We start from the raw sequence: 14011 nt of genomic DNA, 5'->3' as shown, positions 1-14011 counted from the left end.
CATGGACTGGGAGGGGGAGAGCTGCTTCAAGTGCTGAGCACAGAAAAGCAGGCAAGCACAAGTCAGAAATTATCAAAGAAACCAAAAATCCTTAGCCAGGGACTGGAGAGATGGGTCAGCAGTTAAGAGACTGGCTGCTCTTCCAGAGGACCTGGGTTCAATTCCCAGCACCTATGTGGCAGGTGTCATAGCTGTCTGTAATCCAACTCCAAGTGATTTGACACCCTCATACAGACAAATATGCAGGCAAAAACACCAAGGCACATAAAATTTAAAAAATCATTTTTTTAAAAAAGATAAAACCTCTAGCCAGATCCGAGATTGTTATTCAAGTGATTTGTGAATAACCAGAGAATATTGTAATGATTACATATCAGCCTATCACACTAATAAAGATGACCCTAGATCCTCAAATGGAAGAGGTAAGCATTAATCTTCACTGAGCTCTTACCATCTGACAGACACTAGTCTAGACACCTCTATTACCTCTGTAATCCTCACAACCACCCATTTTAAAATTGAGAAAGCACAAGTACAGAAGCTACTTGCTCAGGACAACTACACTCTCACGAAAGCAGTATTTAAAACGTTCTCCCCACTGTCTTCATAAATATGCTGTGTGAGTTTGAGTTGGGTGTCAGTGCAGTAGGGAAATTTGCTGTATGTCAACAAAGTCTTTGGGGAAATGCCCCCAAATCACTCCTAGTCCTATATTTTCATTAGATTTGAGATGGTAAAGACAAAGACATCTGCTTATATAATCCTCAAGGTTGAACAAAACTGAGCAAATAGAATAAAATTCAAGTAAAATTGAACAGAAATAAGTTCAAAGTTAAATGTGCACTGTAAAGATGGAGAAATGCTGGTTCAGAAGCCGTTCATGAGAGTGAGCTGTTTCCAAGGCTTCAGATAAGCTGTTAATAGAATTAACTTTTGGCTGACCAAAAGAACTACTGCAAACCTAAGTCCTCTGGGCACTGGGAGTCATCAGCATTAATCTGCACACCTGTTAGCTTGTCATTACTATTACGTTTATTCTGTAATCCATGTTTAGAGTTAACAGGTTTTAGGTTTGGGAAGAAAAAGTTGCATAACTCAGGTAATGGTAAAGACAATGTCATGTGATAAAGAGTGGTCCTCAAATATTTGAGAAAGTGTTAAGGGAGAACGGGTTTTATTCAGAATGACTGCAGAGAAGTACAAGGAAAACGACAACACCGTTTGCTGGCACGGGGCCACAGGGACTGGCACCTGCAGGTGAACTACTGACAGCACCTGGCTTGGTGTAAGTACTAGAACCATTGAGAAGTTTCATAGCAATTAGATACGTTATCGTCCTATTAATTTACATTTTATTAGACCACTTGATATTAACTACTTAACAGTAACAGTCTAATAACACACTTGACTAATTTATGAGACTGACATAAATTCCTAATAATATATATATAATTGTGTATAAAAGTGATTTTTTTTGTAAAGTTTTGGCATGGATACAAATATAAGAACCTGTCTTAACAGCTTCCACCCACACATCCCATCTGTTTTCCCCCTTCTTGTTTTGTTTATGGAATCTTGAGTTGATCTGTAAGAAATCTAACAATTCTAATTTACACGAACTTTGGTCATGCTATTTAATTTTTTTGTATTTGTTTCAAATAGAAAATAGGGTTTGAAAGTTAACAAAGAGAACATCATGTTAATTTGTAAACTGTGTATTAATTAGATGTTGTTTCTAATAGCTATGAGAGCCTCTAAACCAGAAGAGTATTGTCTAGTTGTGAAGAATTTATAACAGTTTAGTTGGCATTCTTCAAACATTCTTTTAGAGAGCGGTCACATACCTCATTCAAGTGAACTTACAAATTCTGCCATCAGTGAATGGAATCAAAAGATAGGCTATTAAAGGGATTTTGAGCTCAGTGTGCCTGATCTTTTAGGAAAGGGAAAAGAAAGACCTTAGAGGTTAGGCGACTTGGCTGAGTGATATACCTCATGGGAATGTCACAAGCTGATCAACCTTCCTTCCCCTCAGTCAATTCATCACAAGACAGTATGTTCCAACCTTAACCAAGTTTCTAATTACAGGCTGGAAAAGCAGGAGTTTCACTCACTGTATACTTACAGAACACCTGGTATTTGTCAGACAGTTATGAGAGAGGCTCAAGTCACACAGCAGCAGCAGAAAGAGACACGGCCACTGCTCTCCCTGGAACTCACAGGCATCAAACACACATTTGTATAAGTAGCTAGGTAATTATAAACTATGAGATACAACAGAATCTATGCCAGGGAGACTTCATTTCAGCTGGGGTCCTAGGGAAGGTCTCTCTAAAGAAACAAGAGGATTCCAGAAAACAAGACAAATCAAATACTTCAAAGGGAAGCGCTCATGATTTAAGAGAGCCAGCATTCTTTTTGCATCCAGCAAATGTTAAAGCAAAGAGGAAGAAACGCTTTTCCTTTGTAATAGCATATTTACCTGACTCCCGCCAGTAAAGAGTGGCCCAGGTAATTTAGCTTTGTGTGCAAGGAACGCTCATAAAGCACAAGGTTTTCTCCCATATATGTATTGTTTTTAGTGTGTTAAAAGCACGTGAGCATTTTCAGTGACATAACTGACCAGAACACTGAAGTCAATATTCATGTTTACCTCAACAGACGTCTGACTTTGCTTAATGCTTAACTCAAAAACTCAAGTATTTTTGTAGATTAAAAAACTGATCCCATTCTGGGGCAGTAGAGACTGCATATTCTGGAAACCTGTTTCCCTCTGACTAACTAACACTAAGAGCTCAGCGCTCCACTAGAGTGCTCCTACCCCAAGTCTGCTCATCTGGGGGCAGTGGCATTTGAACCTCAGGCCTTCCACTCCCAGGCAGAACACCAAAACGGCACATGAGGCAGGTTCTCTGCACAGCACTGAGAAGTATATCCAGATTGGAGACCACCAGTCTGGCCATGCAATATGAAGCTATGATAAGCTTGATATATCTTCATCTTTGCAGCAGTACTGCCCAAGAAATCTGATTGGCTGTCAATGAGCACGTCTCACATATGGCTACTAAAACGCAACCACACAAGTAGAGAAAATTTCTTATCTACATTGACATTAATACTAAAACACCTCAAGTACCATATCCCAATTTTTGCTTTCAAAATGACTACTCCAAATAGGCAAGTTCAGCTTGAATTACATAACTGGAGAGATTCAAAGAAGAGATGTGATTATTAAATCCAATTATGTGCCTAATCAAATTACATATAAGTAATAATTATCATATACCAAGTTCTGAACAAGTTTCTTTTAAAAACTAGCAACTAACTCCACTATGGTTGATATTTTTTCCAACTTTAGTACTTTGTTGAAAACACGAGACAAGATCCCTTCTGTGAAAAATGTACTTCAATAACTATCTCCCCGCCCCCTTTTTACTGTAAGGGGTGTTTTCAACTCATCAAACTTTTAAATTTTCACGTATTGTAAGGTGTTTGTACTAGTGTTTAGATGAGAAACAACGCACAAACACAAAGTAATGTCTATTTTAAACAGGTCATCCGATAAAACAGAAAGCTTATAAAATGTGCAGGATTAAAGGCTCATCACTTTAAGGGGCTGGGAGGGTATGGGGGGCGGAGGTTAGGGGTTGGGAGGAGGTGGTAGAGGTATTGGGGCAGGGGCGAAGGGGTGGGAGGGGTATTGGGGTGGGAGCGAGAGGGTCGGAGGGGTATGGGGACAGGGGTAGAAGGGGGTGGGAGGGGTACTGGGATAGGGATAGGAGGGGACGGGAAGGGTATGGTGGGTGGAGGTGAGGGGTTGGGAGGGGGTGGTAGAGATATGGGGGCGGGGGCGAGGGGATGGGATGGGTATGGGCGGAATAGGTGAAGGGTTGGGAAGGGGTGGTAGGGGTATGGGGACGGGGCGGGGGTGGGTGGGGTAGGGGGAGTGGGAGCGAGGGGGTGGGAGGGGTTTGGGGGAGGGAGCGAGGGGGTGGGAGGGGTATGGGGGCGGGGTGTGATCAGAATGTATGAAACTGTCAAATACATTTAAGAAAAAAAATTCTCCTAATTTTAGCACTTCTGAAACGTGAACTGCCCTGGTTTATAAAAAGGACTCCAAACTCATGTTCTCAGGCCCATGTCATTTCTAATACTATCCTATGAAGAAAAACCTATAGTGATTTTTCCTGTGAGACGTTTTAAAATAAAACTGTTAAAAAAAACTTCCAGCAACTTTATGGCTGAAGTGCTGTTTCATCTCTCTCCAGTGTAACTGGGAGGGAGACAGTGTCCCTATATAGAGCAAATCTTACTTACAACTGAGTCTGGGAACTTCATGGACGCCTTCTTGAAGCAAATCTGTAGGTTTGTCTGCCCTCTTGGCATTAAAAGTTAAAGTGTGGGTTGAACAAAACTGTTATAACTCTAACACTAGTTATAACGTAAAAGTATTTTTTAGTGCAACTACAGGATTCAGATGAGGACATTTTAAAGCTTTTGTTTCACTTGTGCCTACAGGTTTTAAAGGCCCTGCCCTACAAAGTAGTACTTGGAGTTGTAACTTATCCTCTTTAATCAAAGATGACAGCGATAGTCTTATTTCCTGTGGGGACGGGCGTGGTTGAAGGGACAGTTACGTCCATGCCATCAATCTGTGTGCGGAAAAGTCTGCAGGTCGCCTGTCGCCTGATTTATATTCCTGCTTACAGACATCACGGCCTATACTTCTGATTTTCGATGATGTGAAATAAAACCTCCGACACGCAATCGAGTCGTGTCGTGTGTGCTTTTTCTTTTCTTTTTCTTTTCTTCATTGCTTCACATTCGGGGGTGTTTCACCTTAGGGCAAAGCTCCCCAGGGGAACGAGAACGCCTTAGAGCGAGGCTGCAACTCGCAAGTCAGGAAACCGGGGTCACCATCCTCCAAACCCCGGATACTCGCCCCTTCCAGTCCCCAGGACCACGAAAAAGTGCAGCAAAGACACGGGAAGGCTCCCCGCACGGTGCCGCGGAGCGAACTAGTTTGCGGGGCTCGGGAACCGCGGGTCTCCCCACTCCCTGAGGGGCAGGGCGCGGTGGGTCACCGCAGCCGACAGATTCCAACTTGGCCTCGTCAAGGACCGCGGAACTTGGCCGCCGCCGGCGCCCCCGGCCGCCCGGCCGCCCGCCCGCCGAGCGCCGCCCCGACTTCCCGCCCAGCCGCGGCCGCCGCCCAGCCCGGCGCGGGTCCGAGTCCCGCCACCGTCGCCACCGCCGCCGCCGCGTGCGGTGGGGGAGGGGCCGCGCCACCTCAGCCCGACGGGTCGGGAGAACAAAGCGGCGGCGGCGCGAACTTTTTTCGGTGTCTGCTCCGCGCTCCCTCAGGCGACTACTTACAGAAGCGGGTTCGGTCGCTTTGGAGAGAGTCGGCGCGCGCCAGCGTCCGCGTCCCCGTCCCGGAGCGGGAGCTCAGCGAGGCTTCACGGACCTCGCACGGTCCCGCCCGCCCGCCGCCCGCGCGCCCCTTCCTCCCGCCCTCCCTCCCCGTCCCGTCTCCAGGCCGGAGGGCGGGGGGCCGGGGCGCGCGGGCGGGGGCGCGCGGCCCGCGCGGGGCCTGCCGGGAGCTGTAGTTCCCCGCTGTACTCCGTGGAGGGTCTGGCTCCCCTGGGGAGGGAGGGACGGAGGGGAACGCCACGAAGCTCTGCGCCCCTGTGAAGTTCCCCGCGGGGCGTCGAGCTCGGAGCAGCGGGCGTGAGAGTCTCGAGTGACGCCCTGGACTCGAACCCTCACTTTGCTATCCGCTAGGCAAGCGATGGCGATGGGGCGAGAGGGGACCATCTGAACGCGGTGTCCAGAGTGGAGGACCGTGTCCATCCTCCGTGCTGTCTCACTGTCCTCTAAAGTTCTTCGTCCTGCGTTCCCGGTGGCCGTTGTCACTGAGCGACACAGCCAGAGCCCTTCGCCTTCACCTGCGGCACAGTAAAACTGGAGACGCTGCTTGCACGCAAGTGCCTTGTGTTTCCTCTTGTTCATCTTTACACTGCATGTGGCCTTAGCTACCAAAAGTTCAGTCGACAGTCACAGAACCTAGACTTTCACCTGCGTGAAAATGAACGTAGGGCAAGTGGGGGACCCGGGTGGTAGCCACATAAAGATCAGAGGGAGAAGACCCTGTGCGTTAAATTATAAATACTTGATGCGAGAGAAACATCTGTGCAGTTGAGTCATTGTCACAAAAGCTACATAGTTTGCCCACGTTGACGTTTTATCCCTTTAAAGTAAAATATAATGATATAGTTGGAGGGGGTAATAAAGTTAGCGTGTCTGGATGCAAAAAGCCGGGGCTGGGCAGCTTTTGAGAACAGAGGGAGAATAAACCCAAGAGGACAGTCAATTGTGCTACACAATCAGCAATATTAATGGATAGTCTTGGATTTGAAGTTAACTGAGACATTTTCCTCCCCTGGGATAGAAGTGGAGACTAAACCCACTGCTGACACCCATAAGGTCAGCAATGAGCTAAAGCACTGACTGTGCTACTAGCTACATCCCCATCCCTCTTAGGCAGCGAGATGTTTAAAATAAAAATGTGTATAATGCTTTTCTCCTGGGGGACAAGGGGTGGGACCACGTTTCTGACGTCGCTCTGGAACTGGAAGCTGCCAACATCCACCAGCACCTAAATCAGTCTGATTACATCTTTGAACTTAGAGCTTCGCTCAAACTCATGCAAGCGACTCTATTTAAACTCAGTGGGGCGCAAAGAGACATGAAAGGCTCCAGTTCAGAAGAAGAAAGGGTTCAAATGAGGAGGTGATGGGATGTGATACGATCAAAATGCTGTGTGTGTGTGTGTGTGTGTACGCACATGTAACTGTTTAAAGATATTCCGCTGTTCTCTTACTTTAAGATGAAAAGCAGATTCATTCAAGTGTACCTTCTTTTTAAGCGTTCCCTTGCCCATCTGTGCCCTCTTCTCTTTCCACTTCCCAACAGATGCTTTAGTCTAGCTGGAAAAAATCTTCTCCTAGCAAGATTCCCAGAATCTCATTGGAGCAGTTTGTACCCAGTTTCATCTCACTCTTGACTTCCATGTTCTGTTGTGGTCCTTAAAGAAACAGTTACTTTCCGCTGGAGTAACTTTCTCCAAGAATTAAATGGTTGCTCTGTGGAGACTGAAGTGTTTATGTGAAAACATGTACTTTACATAGAAGTATTTCATTGAGCTGTAGTCTCGCCGTTTTGCTTCTTAATTGCTTTCTCTAGTTAAGTCTTTCAACAGGTCGTTTGAGGCTAAGACTGACTTTGTACATGAAAGTTTATCTTTGTTGGACACAAACCAGTTTTTTTCACACATTCTCTTCCTGTTCTAAGAGATGGGGAAGGATGATTTTCAAGAGCAATGTTCATGACCCTAAGAGAACATAGACTCTGAATGTTAAAGACGTCTCAGTAATTTTTTTTTTTAATGAAACAAGGAGCTTGTAATCTTCCCCTTCTTTGGCTAGAGCTGTAAATCTAAAGTGCCCCCTCATGTCCTTAATGACAGAATCTTTTACACCTCTCATCTAATACTAGTTCAGAGGGTCAGCATGGCTGTGACTTGAGGAAGCAGTACTCCCTGCTTTAATCTTAAATGCAGAAAAACACGATTTGCTGAGGATCCACTAGAGGGGGTTGTCATTAAAACAAAAACAAAAACCACTTCACTTGGGTTTAATTTATGGACTGTGTGTTACTGAAAACTCACTTTGTGTTTATGTCTTTTTTTCCATGACCTTAGAACACAACTGAGAAATTTGTACACCACTTAAGTGTCACCGGAGAGTTAGTAAAATGATTGTGGGGGAAGGGTGCTGTGGACTCTTCATCAGCGGGGATATGCTAGTTACAATCTCACGCTTCCCGCCTGATTTTGTCAGTTACCGTAGCCACAATTTCAGTCTAGGTTATTCTAATAGACTTTTAATTGGTCTCTCCTAGACTAGCTCGAACTGTTACATTCTTGGTAACACATTCATGATGGTTCCATCTGTCATCATCTCTGGTTTTGCAAGCTGTAATTATCCTGTTTTCTGATCACTCTTAATAGACAACTCTTGGGTCACTTACCACACTTCTTTGTGTCTTTACTGTGGACAGATCCTCCTGGGTTCTGTCTGCCCTGTCCTCTCCTGAACTTGTGGGAAAACGTCTTTTATTTTTATTCATTCATTACCTAGCACAAGGTCTTGTAATTTTTTTGTTGTTGTTGTTTGATTGTTTTTGAGACAGGGTCTTTCAACATAGCTCTGGCTCTCCTGGAACTCACTGTGTAGACCAGGCCCCAAACTCAGAAATCCACCTGCCTCTTTTGGTATTAGACCTGAACCAGTTCCAAGGGCTTAGTAATTTTGTATTGAATTGTCAAACTTTTTTCATTGTCATGATTTGGTTAACTAATAGTCCTAAAATATCACATGATAAACTCCTCAACAGTTCCCTACTGTCCTCTAACCAGGTCCAAATTAATACAGCCCTGAATCAGATACAGTCATTCTTTATATAGAAAAATTTTTTGTTTATTCTACATAGCCTCTTTATTTCCATTATTTATTAGCTTTATATGTGTTTTCACTTAATTTTTATATAATATTGATAATATAATGTATATATTTAGAAGAGTATTTAGTAAAAAAGATGATCATTTGATAGAGGAAGACTAAGAATCTAATAACCGAAGAGAGGTAATCACATATGTTTCGCCTAGGTTCTCTATTGTTTTCTTACTGATCAATACTTAGATAATTGGAAAAAAATATTTGTCCACCCCAGTGATTTCTGTTTGTCTTTGTGGTTTTCCCCAAGAAAAAGAAGGTAATGTGTAAATGCTTATGAAATCCTTAAAAATGGATTGAACATCAAGTTCCCTCAGTCTGTAGAGTACTGAGGTTTAAGACTCTGGTTTTGAAATAGTGTCAACTAACTATAGCCCAAAAGTCAACAGAAAAGAAGAAAGGTCTTACAGACATCCTCACATCTGGGTTGACAAAAACAAAGACACCTGGGCTCTCTCACCACACAGAAACAACTTGGAATTTGCTAATTAGAAAAAAGGAGCTGGGGCGAGACTTTGCATGGCAGTCGAAGCTCTACCGTTTGGGAACTTGGTGCTCTTTAATCTCATGAAGAATCTTGCCCCCAAAATGAGGGGGTAAAAATTTTATACATCATAGTATTCTCGTGAGAACCTGGCTGAAGAAAGCAGTGCACATGTGATTAATTTGCCTTGGTATGTATCCCACAACCGCATGGCTGTCCACCGTGATTGTTGTCTCTACCCTGTAAGTTGTCAGGAGGATTAATCGTATTAATGCACAGAAAGCATTTTTACTGGCCAGCTCTCAGAAAATGCGCAATAAGTATTACTTATAATTCCAGTATTATTCATGTTAAAGAGAAGATATATATGTATATATATGATAAAGGATATCTATCTTTCAATATCTATGTCTGTATCTCCTCAGAGAAACAAGTTGCTGAACTTGATTCTGTGGGTGTCAATTTAAAAAGATAACAAACAGCTAAAATGCCACAGGAATCTGCCTGTAGAAGGACTTCCTTTCTGCTTCATCAAAGGAAATTCCTACTGCTATCCTCAAATGACCAGAACTGTTGTTTTCTATGCTACTAGATGACAGTGTTTGGGTGTAATATAAAACCACTGAGTAGATAACTATTAAATCCATTGGTTTTTTAAAAAATTATAGTTAGACTGCAGAGACTTGAATATTTTACTATAACTTATACCCTGACTATGACTCCTCGAATTTAAAAACTCCCAAGTGTCTCCAAACAAGCTTCTGACTACATAACTCGGTGTTAAACTGTCCTGGTTCCTTTAATGTTGGTAGCTGACTTAGCTGAAGACAAGTTGATCTTAATTTAGATTATTTGATTTTGTTCCCCTTGAGATTTTTATACTCTTTGATTTATTGATTCACTGAACATTTTCAAGAACCACTTGTGCATCTCAAACATTTATGAAAGGCATTTGATTGAGAGGGAAAATAGCTCCTGTTGAAGTCCATTAGCTGGGATATGGACAAATCTTTAACACAGAGAAGGGCATAAAAAATATAAGTAGAAAGCAAAATAAGGGAATAGAAATTGGGAGAGAAGTTCATCTCATGTGTTTTTTTTTTTGTTTTGTTTTTTTCGAGACAGGGTTTCTCTGTGGTTTTGGAGCCTGTCCTGGAACTAGCTCTTGTAGACCAGGCTGGTCTCAAACTCACAGAGATCCGCCTGCCTCTGACTCCCGAGTGCTGGGATTAAAGGCGTGTGCCACCACCGCCCGGCTTCATCTCATGTATTTGTAACCATGCTGAAGTAAGCAAACCTGTGTTGCCAGTTGCATAAAAGTAAACCATTTATAATTATAGAGAGATCATAATACTGACTAGTGTGCTAAATAATAACAGTTGCATAAAAGTAAACCATATGTAATTATATAGAGAGCATAATACTGACTAGTGTGCTAAATAATAACAGTAAGCTCTGTGTTACTGCGTGTGTATCCACCATACCATTTATTTGTTTGCTTGTTTAGCAGTCCGTTGGTGATGAGGATTGAACCCCAAAACTCGTGAATGCTAAGTGCAAACCACCGAGCTGAATTTCTAGCACCCTCTATATTGCTTGTTATTTTAGAGTGTAATGCTTCTACTTATATTTTTTAAAAGCTTACTGTAAATGCTATTGTGTTGGTGGCAACCTCATGCATCTCATAGTTACAGTATCTCTTTATCTCTATTGTGTTTGATTGAATATTCTGTTTGTTTTGTTCAACATGGCCCTAGGAGCTATATGCCACACTAAACACACCGTGTGTATAAACTTACATGTGGGGAACTGTAGAGATGGCTCAGTGGTTAAGAGCACTGGCTGCTCTTCCAGACGACCTGGGTTCAATTCCCAGCACCCACATGACAACTCAAACTGTCTGTGTGTCCAGTTCCGGGGGATCCGACCTCTCCCACAGATACACATGTTGGCAAAGCACCAATGCACATAAAATAACAATAAATCATAAAATAAAAACTGACATGTGTACTTTGTAGTACCAACTACATTTGTGAAATCTAATGTTTGAACAGTGATGAAATCACAAACTTCTATACTTCTTAGAATGTTTTCTTGTCTCTAAGGGTCATACAACTCTACTTTCATGGTAAAGATATGCATACACTATTCATTAATAATACTTCATACTAACTGTTCTATTTGATAAACACCTGTAATAACCCACAGAAATGTGAGTAATCATACTGCTTATCTACTATTCTGTGTTTCCTTCATATCTTCAGCCTGTAAAAATCTTGAATAATAGCTTTTACTGCATCCTGTATATAGCGTACTCAGAATGGCATCCATTTCCTGTCTGAGACATTGCCTTATTTTCTTTTCTTAATATCGTGTGTGTGTGTGTGTGTGTGTGTGGTCTATTTGCATGCCTGCATGTAGAGGCCAGAAGAGGTCAGGGGTCCTGTTACATCATTCTCTGCCTTGTTTCCTTGACACAGGCTCTCTCATGGTACATGGAGTTACACTGATGGCCAGGCCCTCCTTTCTCCACCCTCCACTGCACTGGGGTTCTCGAAGCCATGCCTGACTGTTTATGTGGGCGTTGGGGATTGAATTTAGGGCCTCATTCTTGTGAAGCAAGACTTCTTACTTGAGAAGTTCTCCCCAAGACGCTTGATTGATCTTATTTTTCTCTATTCTAAAAGCAATATTGAAAGGAGACCATTTTGTCTCAACATAGAATGAAGATGTCTAGTCCTGGTATGGCTGCTCCTTTTTACTCATGAAATTTCTACTTTTCTTTATAAAATTGCTACTATGTGGCAAGCATTGGTTTTGCACTTCTTTATTCCCAGTACTCTGGAGGCAGAGGCAGGCTGATCTCTCTGAGTTTGGTCTACAGTGTGAGTTACAGAACAGGTTCTAAAGCTACACTGAAAAAGCCTGTCTAGAGAAACGAAAACAAAAAAAATTACTGTTTTGTTTCCTCCTAATTTGTAATGCAGATTTTTTATGACAAAATAAACACATAGATTGTAAAAAATAATCAGTCAAACACTTTAGTTTTTTGGGGTTTTTTTTTTTTTGTTTTTTTTTTTTTTTTGAGACAGGATAGTACTATGTATGTCTGACTGTCCTAGAACTCACTATGGAACCAGGCTGGTCTGGAACTAACAGAGATCCGGTTGTCTCTGTCTCCCCACCCCCCTAAATTATTTTGCTTTGTCCAGATCTCTGAGTTGAAACTGTAATGTTCTCTGCAATAGGTGTCTAACTTACTAAGTGACAACCTGAAAGATCAAGCTTTGGCAGTAACAGAAGGGGATTTGTCTTGCTAAAATTGTTCGCTGGAATTTAAGCTTCTTTTTCAGTGGAGGCAGAAATTTAGGTATACTCTGATTGATAAGCAGCTCGTTGAAATGCTTTTTCAAACATTAAAACTGAAAATGGATTAGTTTATCTAATTTATAAAATGAATAATGTAGAATAACTAAACTATAGATGTCAACAAATTTTATGGCCACAACCCATGCTGTTTTAGAATTGCAAAAACACTCAAAATACTAATGTTTATAGATATATAAATAAAACAAAATATCATGAAGTTAGTCTAAATTTGAATCAAGTCTAGACGTAATTAAACACATAGTATACATGTGATCCTATGTGGCTTAAAGGCAGAATTTGAGTTAAGATATTATGTTGCCACTTCCTGTTAGTATTGGTCGTAATAGCTGTATATGGAATAACAAGCATTCTTTTTAAAGTTTGTTACTATTTCTGTGGTTTGTGTCATTTTTATTTATTTGTGTTGTTCTGGGTGGAACTGAGGGTTCCATGCTAAGCCCTCATTGCTCAACTAACAACACTCTTAGCACTTGTTGACTTTCTTAGCCTTCTCTTCTGGGGCCCTCTGGAAAGGGATTTTAGAATATTTCCTCCTCTTTCATTAGCAACTTCGAGACTTAACTTGCATCTTAAATACAACTTTTAAAAATACATATTCCTTGAAGAAGGATATATGGGTACTCATGAAAATGGGGGAGGGAGTGTCTCTTGATCTTTCTGTCCCTCATCCCAGTGTGGCTACCTTGAGTTAAGCCTCCTCCTCCTTTCTTTCTTCCTCTTCTCCTTTGGCTCTTTTAATTGTTTATTGAAGATGAGAGGTCAGTCCTCACTTGCTACCCAATGTGACCCCCCCAACTTCAAGAATTCACCACTCTTCAGCTCAAAACACCAACACAGCACTATTTAACAATAATCTTTCTCTTTTTTTAATCCCCAAGATCTCATATTAATAAATACCATAATATAAAACATATTAAAATCTCAAACACTTTAAAAGTTCAGTCTCTTTAAAAATTCAAGAATCTCCTTAAAAATCCAAAGTTTCTTTAAAACTTCAAAATCTTCTTAAAAGTTCAAAGTCTCTCAACTGTGGATCCCTGTAAAATCAAAATAAATACTGTCTTATTCCAAGAGAGAAAAACCAGGTCACAATTATAACCTGAACAAAGCAAAACTAACTCCAGCAGTATAAATAACTCTGTGTTCAATGTCTGGGTTTCACTTACAATCTTCTGCACTCCTCCAGAGGGCTTACCACAGCACAGATGACTTGTCTCTTGGGTTCAGGCCTGTTCATGGCTTCTGCTATCCTTGGCTGTAGTCCCATGGTACTGGCATCTCAAAAATTCTGAGGTTTTCTGCAGCAACTGGGCAGTACTTTCACCAGAAGCCTCTTCTGGACTCTCTTCACGGTGCCAAGCCTCATCTTCTTTCTATGGCACCTTCAGTGATGGAGTTCCAACTGCTACTGAGGTTGTACCTTCACCAATGGCCTCTCCTGCTCGTTCATCTGTTCTTGTGACCTCTTTGTCCTTCAAAACTAGTGCCACCTGGGAGGCTCTTACAAAAGCTCAAGTTTGGCTGCCAGTAAAGGTACTACCTTGGCCACCTCTGGAACCCA

At 42.0% G+C, this 14011-nt stretch overlaps 1 protein-coding gene across 2 annotated transcripts in view; it reads right to left on the bottom strand.

Annotated features, from left to right (window-relative positions):
• The window catches only part of Prkd3 (protein kinase D3), a 67999-nt gene extending 62515 nt beyond the window's left edge, over window positions 1-5484 (bottom strand). For both annotated transcript variants that reach the window (XM_057769510.1, XM_057769520.1), the window contains exon 1: window positions 5377-5484. The gene's annotated coding sequence lies outside the window, so the exon portion shown is untranslated. The remainder of the gene's footprint in view (window positions 1-5376) is intronic.
• Window positions 5485-14011: the final 8527 nt, after the last annotated feature.

Source organism: Chionomys nivalis, chromosome 1 (genome assembly GCF_950005125.1).
Source record: "Chionomys nivalis chromosome 1, mChiNiv1.1, whole genome shotgun sequence".
In the NCBI taxonomy this organism is placed as follows: domain Eukaryota; kingdom Metazoa; phylum Chordata; class Mammalia; order Rodentia; family Cricetidae; genus Chionomys; species Chionomys nivalis.
The sequence above is the reverse complement of the archived record's forward strand: the minus strand, read 5'-3'. Positions and strand labels throughout refer to the sequence as shown.